The sequence below is a fragment of the Convolutriloba macropyga genome, chromosome 9, assembly GCF_964194025.1.
Source record: "Convolutriloba macropyga chromosome 9, txConMacr16.3, whole genome shotgun sequence".
Classification (NCBI taxonomy): domain Eukaryota; kingdom Metazoa; phylum Xenacoelomorpha; order Acoela; family Convolutidae; genus Convolutriloba; species Convolutriloba macropyga.
This window is the reverse complement of record NC_134476.1, coordinates 47,327,836-47,341,085: the sequence shown is the minus strand read 5'-3', so window position 1 is coordinate 47,341,085 and position 13,250 is coordinate 47,327,836.

The following is a 13,250-nucleotide window of genomic DNA, read 5'->3' as shown; positions in this document are numbered from 1 at the left end:
ATCAAAAACTGGAAAGCTCTGGAGGCTTTTTTGAATCTTTTGTAGTGCTCACCAACCTCTTCACATATATCGTGGACAAAAAGAAACTTTAAAACAATCTGTTAACACCTTTTTTCGGAAACAAGTTTTTCAAATAAAATGATGTGAAAAGTTCTCTTTAGGCTCGATAGAAAAATTCATCTGCGGCAAAAAATTATTTCTATTTTTTAAATTTAACTACGTGTTACGTTCATTAGGAGTGTCCTTTTTCTATGAAATGATGTGATGTAGGATTGGAAGGCGAACAAAAGTCAACATTTACTATTTTAATCTAAAAAAATAAACTTTGAGTTTTTGGATTAAAACAAAAATCCTCACGTCTCTATTGCTAACAACGATAACATACATTAGATCCCTGAAAAACATTCAATATAAGTGTTTTTAGCTTTGTATATGAGAATTTTTGGTTGACAATATTTATATACCTACCTTACATCAAATTGTTTTCATCAACTTTTAGTCTAGCTTTAAACGTTCCAGGAGGCCTAAGCGGTCAAAAAGTGGCGTTTTCTTTAATTCTCTCATCACTGTTTAGATCGCACCTTCTCTAAAAAATTTTGAATTTTTAGTGCCACAATCGCAAAGATGTTCAGAAAGAGCTACTATTTAACAATGCCTTTTACCCATTTAATCAGATAAACGTTATCTTATCGCCACGCAAAGATGATTTTTCCTGCGTCCCTAAAAGTATGATTCCGGTTAGCCTACTCCTGTCAATTGCTACATGGTAATTGATTCATATATATTTCAATGTGATTTGAATCATTGAAAGGTCCCAAATCAAGAGAGAAAGATCATATAAAACATTACAAATCAAACGCTGGAAAGCCCTGGAGGTTTTTTGGATCTTTTGTAGTGGTCAACAACCTCTTCGCATATACCGTGGACAAAATGAAACTTTTAAACGATCTGTTGAGACCTTTTTTGGAAACAAGTTTTTCAAATAAATTGATATGAAAACTTCTGTTTAGGCTCGCTAGAAAAAATCAGCTGAGGCAAAAAGATTGATACTATTTTTTAAATTTTTATCTACGTGTTACTTTTATTGGGAGTGTCATTCTGCTCTGAAGTGATGTGATGTAGGATTGTAATGCGAACAAAAGTCACCATTTACTTTTTTCATCTTGAAAAATAATTTTTAGGTTTTTGGATTAAAATAAAAACCTGCATGTCTTCAATGATAAAAATGATAAAATAATTTAGATCTGCCAAAGAAGTGTAAGATGAGCATTAGAATGTTCTATATATGAGCACTTTAGGTGGACGTTATTTGTATGCCTACAGTACATCGATTTGTTTTCAACAACTTTTACTCTTGCTCTAAATGTTCCAGGAGCCCGCTACTTGACTGAACCGTCAAAAAGTGGATTTTTTTTCGCATAATTGTCAAAATTAAACCTTCCAAAAAGGTTTGAACGGTTATTGAGCCACACATAAAAGTATTTAGAATACTATTTAACAGGAAATCAATGCCCTTTATCAATTTAATAAAAAAACGTTATCGTTCGCATTATTGTGGACAGAATGAAACATTGAAACGATTGATTATGTTTTTTACACTTTTACTAGGAACAGTTTTTCAAATACATATGCGATGGTAAATTTAATATGAAAGTTTCCGTTTAAGCTCGAGAGGAAAATTGATTTGAGGCAAAATAAATTCGGACGCCAATTTTTTGCACATTAGCTAGATTAGATAGGTTTTACATTCAGTAGGTATGTTGTGCTTTTTTTGCTTTAAAACAACTTTTCATAGTTTTGGAAGGCTAACAAATGTGACATTTTACAATATTCACTTTGAATGATCAAAAGTTTGAGTTTTGTACCAAAACCGAAACGCGTATGATCCCTCTGAGCTTGCTCCTGTCAATAGTTCTATGGTAATTGAGGCATATTTATAATTCAATGCGACTGGAATCAGTGAAACGATTTATATCAAGAGGAAAATTCCATAAAACATTGTTTATCAAAAACTGTAATACACTGGACCTTTTGCACCTTCTGTAGTGCTCAGCGTCCTATCAACTATCCTTGTGGACAGAATGAACTGAAAAAACGATCAGTTAAATTTTATTCGCGACGGAATATTCCAAATACTTTATCGATCGTAAAGTTGATGTGAAAATTTCTGTCTAGGCTCAAGAGAAAAATTGACTTAGGGCAAAAACAATCGACTTTTTTTTATTTTTAACCACATATTACGTTCAGTAGTATTGTCATTCCGCTATGAAATAACTTGATGTAGGATTGGAAGGCTAGGAAAAGTGACCATTTACGTTTTTCACTTTGGAAAAAAGTGATTGAGTTTTTGGATCAAAATCAAAACCTACATATCTTCAATGATAATAATTATAACAAAAATTAGATCCCTCAAAAACGTGTGAGCTGAGCATTATATTTTTCCACTTATGAGCAGTTTAGGGGGACAAATTTTGTTAACCGACTGTACATCAATTTGTTTTCAAAAATTTTAGTTTTGCTCTAAAATTTCCAGGAGGCCGTAACTGGGCTAAACGGTCAAAACGTTGGATTTTTTTTTTAAAATCGCACAATTGTCCACATCCAATTTTTCTAAAAAAGTAACAACTGTTAACACACCGTTCACAAAATAATCAGAAACAGTAACTATTTAACAGGAAATCAATGCTCTTTGCCCAATAAATCAGAAACATAAATTTAGACCAAACTTGATTTTTTGCTATGCAAAACATCAGATCAACTTTTACGCGTTTGCTAGCCAAATGATCCTACTCATTTAACTCCTGTCATTTTTTTTTTTGTATTTGAGCCGAATTTATAAATCAATGTGACTGGAGTTATTAAAATGACTTAATTCAAGTGAGAAAATTTTGTAAAAAACTTATCAAAAACTGCAAAGCACTCGAGGCTTTAATTGGACTTTTTTTAATGCCAACCAACCAATTCACATTTTTTAGACAGAATTAAATACTAATACCATAAATTAACACTTTTTTTGGAAACAGGTCTTTCAAATACGTTATCAATGGTAAAGTCGATGTGAAAATGTCTGTTTAGGCACGAGAAAATCGATTTGAGGCAAAAATCTTTGAAACCTAAATCATGAATTATAACTACGTGTTTTGTTTAGTATGGGTGCCTTTCTGGTATCAAACGACTTTTTAAAGGGTTGGAAGGCTAATAAAAGTGAACATTTGTGATTTCAACCTTGAAGAAATGAAGTTTGAGTTTTTGGACCAAAGTCACAACCTACACGTCTCCAATGATAATAATGATAACATAGATTAGATCCACGAGAAGAATGTAGGCGTAGTGTTTGGTTGTGTGTTACATATGGTCAAATTTTGCGGACAATATTTGTTTACCTACCGTTAATCAAATTGTTCTCAACAGTCTTTAAAGTTGACCTAAATGTTGTAGGAGGCCGTAACGTACCTAAAGGGTGGAAAAGTGGCAATTTCAGTTTTCAACATCAAAGTGTCCTACATTAATATGAACTGTTAGTGCGTCCTTCACAAAAAAAATCAGAAACAGCTACTATTTAACATAAAGTCAATGCTCTTTTCGCATTTAATCAGAAAAAAAAAACATTTTTTTATCGATACGCTCAATATAATATCGTCATTTTTGCGTCCCATTGGCGCGTGATTCTACTAAATTAACACTTGCCAACTGCTACACTTGCTATATGAGCGATATCTATAATGCAATTTGACTGGAATTAGTGAAACGTCTTATAGAGAGGAAAATTCCATAAAACATTGTTTATCAGAAACTGGAATACACTGGACCTATTGGACCTTCTGTAGTGCTCAGCATCCTACCAACGATTCTTGTGGACAGAATGAAATGAAAAAATGATCATTTAAAATTTTTTCGCTACGGAATATTTCAAATACTTTATCGATGGTAAAATTGATGTAAAAATTTATGTCTAGACTCGAGAGAAAAATTGACTTAGGTCAAAAACATTTGACTTTTTTTTTAATTTCTAACCACATATTACGTTCAGTAGTATTGTCATTCCGCTATGAAATAACTTGATGTAGGATTGGAAGGCTAGGAAAAGTGACCATTTACGTTTTTCACTTTGGAAAAAAGTGATTGAGTTTTTGGATCAAAATCAAAACCTACATATCTTCAATGATAATAATTATAACAAAAATTAGATCCCTCAAAAACGTGTGAGCTGAGCATTATATTTTTCCACTTATGAGCAGTTTAGGGGGACAAATTTTGTTAACCGACTGTACATCAATTTGTTTTCAAAAATTTTAGTTTTGCTCTAAAATTTCCAGGAGGCCGTAACTGGGCTAAACGGTCAAAACGTTGGATTTTTTTTTTAAAATCGCACAATTGTCCACATCCAATTTTTCTAAAAAAAGTAACAACTGTTAACACACCGTTCACAAAATAATCAGAAACAGCAACTATTTAACAGGAAATCAATGCTCTTTGCCCAATAAATCAGAAACATAAATTTAGACCAAACTTGATTTTTTGCTATGCAAAACATCAGATCAACCTTTACGCGTCTGCTAGCCAAATGATCCTGCTCATTTAACTCCTGTCAATTTTTTTTATTGTATTTGAGCCGAATTTATAATTCAATGTGACTGGAGTTAGTAAAATGACTTAATTCAAGTGAGAAAATTTTTTAAAAAACTTATCAAAAACTGCAAAGCACTCGATGCTTTAATTGGACTTTTTTTAATGCCAACCAACCAATTCACCTTTTTTAGACAGAATTAAATACTAATACCATAAATTAACACTTTTTTGGAAACAGGTCTTTCAAATACGTTATCAATGGTAAAGTCGATGTGAAAATATCTGTTTAGGCACGAGAAAAATCGATTTGAGGCAAAAAACTTTGAAACCAAAATTGTGAATGATAACTACGGGTTTTGTTTAGTATGGGTGCCTTTCTGGTATCAAACGACTTTTTAGAGGGTTTGAAGGCTAATAAAAGTGAACATTTGTGATTTCAACCTTGAAGAAATGAAGTTTGAATTTTTGGACCAAAGTCAAAACCTACTCGTCTCCAATGATAATAATGATAACATAGATCAGATCCCCGAGAAGAATGTAGGCGTAGTGTTTGATTGTGTGTTACATTTGGTCATATTTTGTGGACAATATTTGTTTACCTACCGTTAATCAAATTGTTCTCAACCATCATTAAAGTCGATGTAAATGTTGCAGGAGGACGTAACGTACCTAAAGGGTGGAAAAGTGGCAATTTTTTTTATTATCGCACAGTTTTCAACATCAAAGTGTCCTACATTAATATGAACTGTTAGTGCGTCATTCTGGAGTCAAATATGACTTCCAGAAAGAACTATTTGAAAGACTTTATTATTTAAATAAATAAAGACTGAAAATACTCTTCCCTGATTTGATAAAAAGGGAATAAAATCTTTTCGTTTCTTCCCTTTAGATGTTTACCCATTTACCCCTCTTCTCAGAAGAGAAAGTTATTTAGTCAGTACCAGTTCACCACCTGATATAATAATAAAGTATATTTCTCTCTCTCTACTCCGCTCTTGTTTTGTATTGAGATATACGTTAGACTTTAGCATTGGGGCCCGTGCACTGTCTACTGAAGCTCAGATAGAAGAGTAACAGACTAGAGATATTCTTGAGACAACCATAAGACAGTTCCAGAAGTAGCCTAATAAAGGTAAGCTCAGAACACGTCTTATCTGGTGCGACCAGTGCTGAACTAAATTGGGTAAACAAACAGAAAAAACATCGAAAAAATAACAAAGTAGTGTTGGTAAACATAACAGATAAAAGGAACATTAAAATGGCTTACAACTACAATAAACAAACATATACTAGCAATTTCTTAATACCATTTACAATTGCTAACGATTGTCCACAAGAAAATCGTGAAATTATCTACAGAATAATATTAAATTTGAAAAACAATCTCTTTAAAGAAACAAAACATATACAACAGATTGACATACATAGAAACCATTTAGTACATTATCTACCAGTAATACTACTGGATAGAGATCAACATAACAAACATTACGCATTCACACTAACAGATGAAAAAGGAGATAAAAAGATATTTTTTAATTTCCAAAATGAAACATCACTATCGGATATGTTTAAAATATTCTTGAAAAGACATGAGGAATCACAAGATAAAACAAAATTGACAGCTATAACATCCACTACGTACAAAACACTATGGAATACAGCCGAATACCTGAACGAATATCGTCAACAAATACAGACAGTGAACGATAAATTAAGATTCGACATAAAAAACTATAACAACTATAACTATAATTAAAACCAGATTTTCAAACAACAACTTTAGATATAATAAAAATAGTATCTGAATTTACATTCCTATTTTGGTTAGATAACTTTGAACACATTAATGAAAAACGAGTCCAATTCGGAGAAACATTTCCAGAGGAAATTAGTCATTTATGTGACGAACTACAAAACATTTGGAATAGTGAACATTATTCAGAACATTTTGAAAGCACATTAAAAATATGCTCCGATAGCATAAACTTCATTGAAGGATTACACAGTCATGTAAAAGTCACGGATCAAAGTCAAATAGGATCTTCTTCATTTAACTTATCAAGAAGTCTAACATCGACATCAACACCTAAAGACATTCAAACAAATAATAACTTACAAACAAAACAAAAATCAACACTAAAACCTGATAAACAATTAACATCGAATTTATTCGGAAATCAACAAAAAATAGACGAAGACATAGATATCTCAGATTCCGAAGAAAGGGAGATCAGATTTGAAACTAAATTACCACCATCAGTGAACCAAAATGCTCGACGGAAATATCCAATGAGAGATAATAGAAACAATACCGATATTAGTTCTCTAAATGACAACCAAGAGTATCACGAACAATATTGGAGACAACAAACAAATAATTACATAGAACTAAAAAATGAAATACAGCTACAGTAACAAATCACACAAATAAACTAATAGATGATCTGGAAATGAAATATCAACAGATGAATAAAAGAATGGAAAAAAGACAAGATGAAGCACTAGAAATGGTATTCAACAGACTAGATAAAACTCTGGATAACATAAATAGACAATCAAACTTCAGAACAGAAAATGAACAATTATTTAATAACAGAAATATAGACAATATTGCGAACGAAAATATACAAATTAATAATAGACAATACAATCGACAACAAGAAAATCGGAATAGAAGAACCAATTCTATCACAACAGAAGAAAGAGAAACAACCGCAGTAGAACCTCCTCTACCCTTTTATAAACAATTGACATCAATGAGTATAAACGAAGAACCTCAAATAGAACAAAGCATCAGCAGTGGTTCAGTACCAACAACAATAAGACCTTTCGATGGTACAGACCCAGCATATACTGTTGAAGAATACTTAAACAGTATAGTTGCAGCTATGATATTTAGCAGCGGAATAGAACCAGTAAACAAACCTGGACATCATCAATGGAAAGTAAAAAGAGCAGCTTTAATACTACATACCCTACAAGGACCCGCACAAAAATGGTATTCAACACTTCCAAGTGAAACAAAATTAGATTGGGAAACGTTTTGCAAAGAATTTTCAGATATAGGTTTGATTCTGAAAAGTCAAAACAACAAGCAAAAATAATTTTACAACAACTACAAAAGCATACAAACGAATCACTAAGATCATTAGCATTGAGAATAGAAACTCTCGTAAAAACTGCATATTCATTATACACAGAAGATTACAGAAATAGCGTAATGAACCAAACATTTATTAGATGTTTAGATAATGAACTAAAAACAGCAGCATTAAAAAAGTATGCGAATCATAAACAAACGCCAAGAGAACCGGAAATGCCATTCAAAGCATTGGTAGAAAAAATAGACCAGATGGATCTAACAAGAACTATAACAAATAATCACAAACGACTATATGAAGTTAATCAGAGTACAAGTAATATCAATGACGATCTAAAACAAATGAATATAGCTTGTAACAATATCAACGATCTTAACCAAAACGATCTCGAACAATTTGAAGGAACAATATGTAACGTCCTTAACGGAATTAATAATACATATGACAAAAAGAATTTTAAAGGTAGACCAAAATTTGCATTGTTTTGTAGCTATTGCAGCTCACACGGACATACTAAAGGTAGATGCTTCAAAAGACCACGCCGAGAAAGCATAGCACGACCAAAAGAAAGATCATTCTATGGTCATATGAGAAATAATCAAAATTTACCAAACAGAAAGATTGATTCAAATAACATTAACGGAAGACAATTACCACCAACGTCACCGATTTATAACAATTCACGAAGTCGAACCCCATGCAGATCACAATCAAGAAACAATTATAATTCCAACGTAAATCCTAGAGATAATAGGAATTATCATGGATATCGAAAATCACATAATTACAATAACACAAGTACAAGTTATAATAGAAACAATTACAGTAGAAGCAGAGAAAACAGCTACAATAGAAGTAACAATCATAACAGATACAATAGTAGATCAAGCTCAAGATATACAGATAGAAACAACTCAAGACAACAATCACCATATAACAGAAATAATAATTAAAATAACAATAACAGACAAAGATATAACAGCAGAGATTCAAACAGAAACGACAGATTTAGACAACGTTCAAGTAGTAACAATAGAAATTACTCAAACAACAATAACAGAGACGACAGGAGAAATTCATCACAAAGAGAACAAAATCAAAGGAATTACTCTACAGAACGAGGAAATGAAGGAAATAAATATAACAATAATAATAACAAAAACCGAATAAATAACATTAAGTCAGAAAAACAAAACGCTGACCCACCAGGGATTGACGAATACGAGTACACATCAGAGTCATCAGACGAAGATCAAGATATATTAGATAAATTCTATAACTCAAACGAAGATACATGCAATACATTAATAAATACATTAGAAAGTAATCCAACATGGATTTTACCGATGTATCAATGTAATAAATTTGAACAAGATTTCACTAAACAAAAACCAATTTTAGAAATTGATTTTCTACTGGATTCAGGAGCAACATTAAATTTACTCAATGAAGATACTTGGAATGAGATAAAATATAATAACCCAGAAATACAATTGGAAAAAGCAAACAAAACATTAACTGCAGCGAACAACACTACAATAGAAACATACGGAACAGTCAAATTACCTCTCACACCAGATAGAATCTCGAATAACAGAAATAGACCTCGAAACAATTTTTACATTCATTTTTATGTGACTCAATGCAATCATAACATCCTAGGCACCCCTTTCTTTAAAGATTATATCGAAACGATAAATGTAAACACAAATAGACTAACCTTAAATACAAATACAATCCTAGATAACGATATTATATTCTATATGAATAGTACAAAAGGTTACCCGTATTACTCTCGATTACACCCAATATTTAACAGAGAAACAATTTATGTCGAACAGAACCAAAATAAAAGCATAACATTTCCAATAACTATATTTAAACAAATGAAACAATCAAACGAAAAAACAATTCATAAATCACATTTCTATTTTGAACCGATAAACAAACATCACAATATCTCTTTTACAGATATAAAAGACTTCACAGCAGATGAAGAGTACTTCATAGACATCCTACTAGTTAACAAAAATAGACATAATTAATTGGTTTCATGAAAAGAAATATTACATTTAAAAACAAGATAACGAAATATATCAAACAAATTCAATTGACTTATTCACAGCATTGTATCACATAACATACGAAAGTGAATACGATATTAATGAAATACTAAACATACAAGAAAACGAAACAATCGAACAAGTAGCAACATTTGAAAGAAAACCAAACTTTAAATGCAAATTTAATATTAACAAATATTCAGAACAAGAAAAAGAATTTATACAAATGTTTGATTTTCAACATTCACACTTAACACAAGATGAATTCGAAAAAGCAGTAACAACCATATTACAATACAAACAAGTTTATGCAACTGTTGTTTGCACAAAGTCTCGTTGTGCAGATTGTTGAATTGCTAGGCTTAAGGCTGTAAAAGGCTAGCGCGATAAGAATTAACTTTCTCTTCTTGTTCAGGTTTTCTCTTGACACCAAGTGCGCTTCTCACTTGTGCTCCGTTTGGAGCGTTCGAATGAAGACTGGTACAACCAGTAAATGAAGTAACAAAGCGTGCAACGTATTTACAACTACGAACAATAATAATATAGTAACATAGTTAGTCTTTTGTACGAGTTCATATTAATACTTTTAGTACTTGGTTGCAGTGTGAGTAGGTGTCTCACCACATTCCCCCCTCTTGGAGGATCCAGATGTGTAGTTAATGATTGGTGTTCTTGTTAGTGTCCTTGGTTGTGATGTTCTGGGTGTTTATGTTCCAATCGGGGTTTGGTACGTTGGGGGTCCAGTCCATGGAGTCTGAGTGCTGTGTGTTTCGAGTGGAGGCAGAGTTGACGGATGCGGTGTGGAATGAGTCTTGTGAGTCTGAAGATAGTATGACTATGTCTTGTCCAAAAGTGGTGTAGTTCGGGTTGATGTTTAGGGCAACTTGTGGGGGACTGTCCTCGGAGGTATCGATTAGGTCGATCACTGTGGTGTTCTTGTCTTTTGGATCTTGTGTGGAGTCTTCCGTTGTGGATAGTGGGGATAATGAGATATTTGCTATGGCTTTTTCTACATTTAGCTTCTTGACTGTGGGTTTCGCTTTAGACTTTCGAATGTTTCGCAAAGGGGGTGATTTGGCGATTGTTGACACGGTGCTCCGTTTGGGGGTGAGCATGAAGTCTGCTGCCGATGACGACGTGGCTATTATGAATGGTTTTGTGTGCCCTGGGGATCGTTCCTTGAACACGCGGGTCGTGGGTTTTTTGCTGAGTTCGCTGAAGTTGACCTGGTTTTGGCTTAGTTGGAAGGCGTAGCTTTGCTTCAGTGCTGCGATTTTAGCTTTTGTCAATTTTGTGTTGGCCGTTCTCCTGGCTGCTGAAACAGTTGCTTTTTTCCGTATGCATGGTTGTTTACCCTTTTGTGCTTTCCCTGGGGATTTCTTGATGAACTTTTTCTTTCCTCCTGTTGTTCTTGTGAGTATCGGGGATACATTAAATGAGGAGCCTGGCATAGAGTGCTGTGGATGAGTATCGTCGATGGGTGTGGACGTTTCAAGTTGTTGTGTCTTTGTTGTTGAACTTGTTTCTTCATTGTTGACCTTTCGCTTGTGGGGTTTTAAAATGTTGGGAGGTGCGGATTGCCTTGTGTTCTTTGGGTTTTCACCCATCTGGGATGTCTTCAACCGCTGTGCTTTTTCCGCCAAACAGAATTTTTCTATTTTACGTTTGTTTCGGTTATATTCCCCAATTGTTTTGCAAGCTACGAAATTTATGAGGCGTAGTTTTGGTTCTTGTGGGGCGGGGCGCGTTTCTGAAGATATTGCTATGTCATTGTTACGTATCACGGTATTTTTGCGATTGTGAGTGTCTATAGTAATGGTGTGAGGGGTGTAATCGACTATTGTGCCGTCTGTTATTATGGACCAGAGGGGTTTTAGCATGCCTCGTGGTTCTGGGTTTTTTCTTCTTATAGTTTTTCGTGCTAGGTTTCGACGTGTTTGGTCAATAATTGTGGTCTTATCTCCTATTTGGAATTTAAATTTAGACGGAATTATTGTACCCTTTTGGGGCGGCAACAGTGGTGCGTTGTCTGATTCCGAGGTGTCCGACGATTGGGATGCTTCCGATTGGGCTTCCTGGGAATTCGGCTCGTCCTGTCGATACTGTATGTCCAGATTAATTTCCGAGTTGGTGTCCCTGTCCCAGATCGCGGCCGGCGTCAGGCTTGGGTTCTGGAGTAGTCGTTTGTCTAAGTAAAATGATTTTATGTTGTTGTATGATAGGTTTTTTGTGTTGGGTTTTGTAAGGATGTTAGATAATTCCGTATTTTTCGGTCTGCCAAAGTGTGCCTGGAAAGGGGCAATTTTAGTGATTCTGTTTGGTATAAGCCTAATGGATTCAATTATTTCTGTTATTTTTTCTGCTATGTTTGTATTATCCCATATGGGGTCAATGTTCATTGTTGCTAGTCTTCGCTTTAATGTTTGTATCAAACGTTCTACCATTCCTGAAGCGCAGTGGTCGTGCGTAGGGGAAAATATTAGTTTTATGTTTTTATCGTTGCAGTAAATTTCGAATGCTCTCGATTTGAATGCTTGCGCTTGGTCGCAACGGATGCTTCGTGGGATTCCATGGAACTTACAGTATTGGTTTAGAAATTCTATTGCCGTTTGTGTGTCACAACTTGTGTGAACTAGTGCGGATGGGTAGCGTGAAAATCGGTCTACCGCGGCCAGTATATAATGTTCATTATTATTGTTTTTTTTGTCTATGATGGGCCCGGCAAAGTCTAATTGTAGCTCTTCGTTGGGTTCGCTTAACTTAGGTAGTGTTCCTAATTTTGATTTACTGATTATGGGTTTTAGGTTCTTACCTTGGTCTAAACATTGCTTGCAATTTTCTGCCCTGAGGGCTATTGTCCTGTGTATCTGGGGAAACCAGATCAGATTCGCTAATCTAATCATTCCCACTTGGCCCGGGTGGGTTCTGTGTACAGCGTTTATGACCAGGTTTTGTAGTTGGTGTGGAATAACTAGCTTGCCGTCGTACAACAGGCATCCCGATCTGGCTACGGCTAAGTCGTTTCTTAGGTTGTAATAATATCTGGAGACTTGTTTTAGTTGGTCCCAATTGTGGTTCTTTACCAACCGAATAATGTTTTGTAGGTTCTTATCTTTGAGGGTAGCCTCGGCTAGGAATTCCTCGCCGAATACACGGGAGAGGTTTAGTCGATAATTTGGGGCCGTTTTGTTCTCAAACTCGAATAGGGGTGCATGTTTATTTTCATCTATTGGTTCTCGGCCTTGTCCTAAGTTTGAAGTTGGGGGTGTGTTATCCGTTTGGGTTGCCACTGAGATTGGGGTATTTTGAGCTGGGGAGGTTTCAAGTAGGTTGTGCGACATTGTTGTTATAATTTTTCTTCTGGCTCGTTTTGTAATTTGTCTGTCGAATGTATTTAAATTCGGTCTGTTTCTAGTAACTACGTTAATTTTTGGACAGTATTGTAAGTGGTAATTGTTGAGAGTGGAGGGTAAAGGGGTTTTCTGTACGTTTGGGATCTTAGGAGAATTTGTGT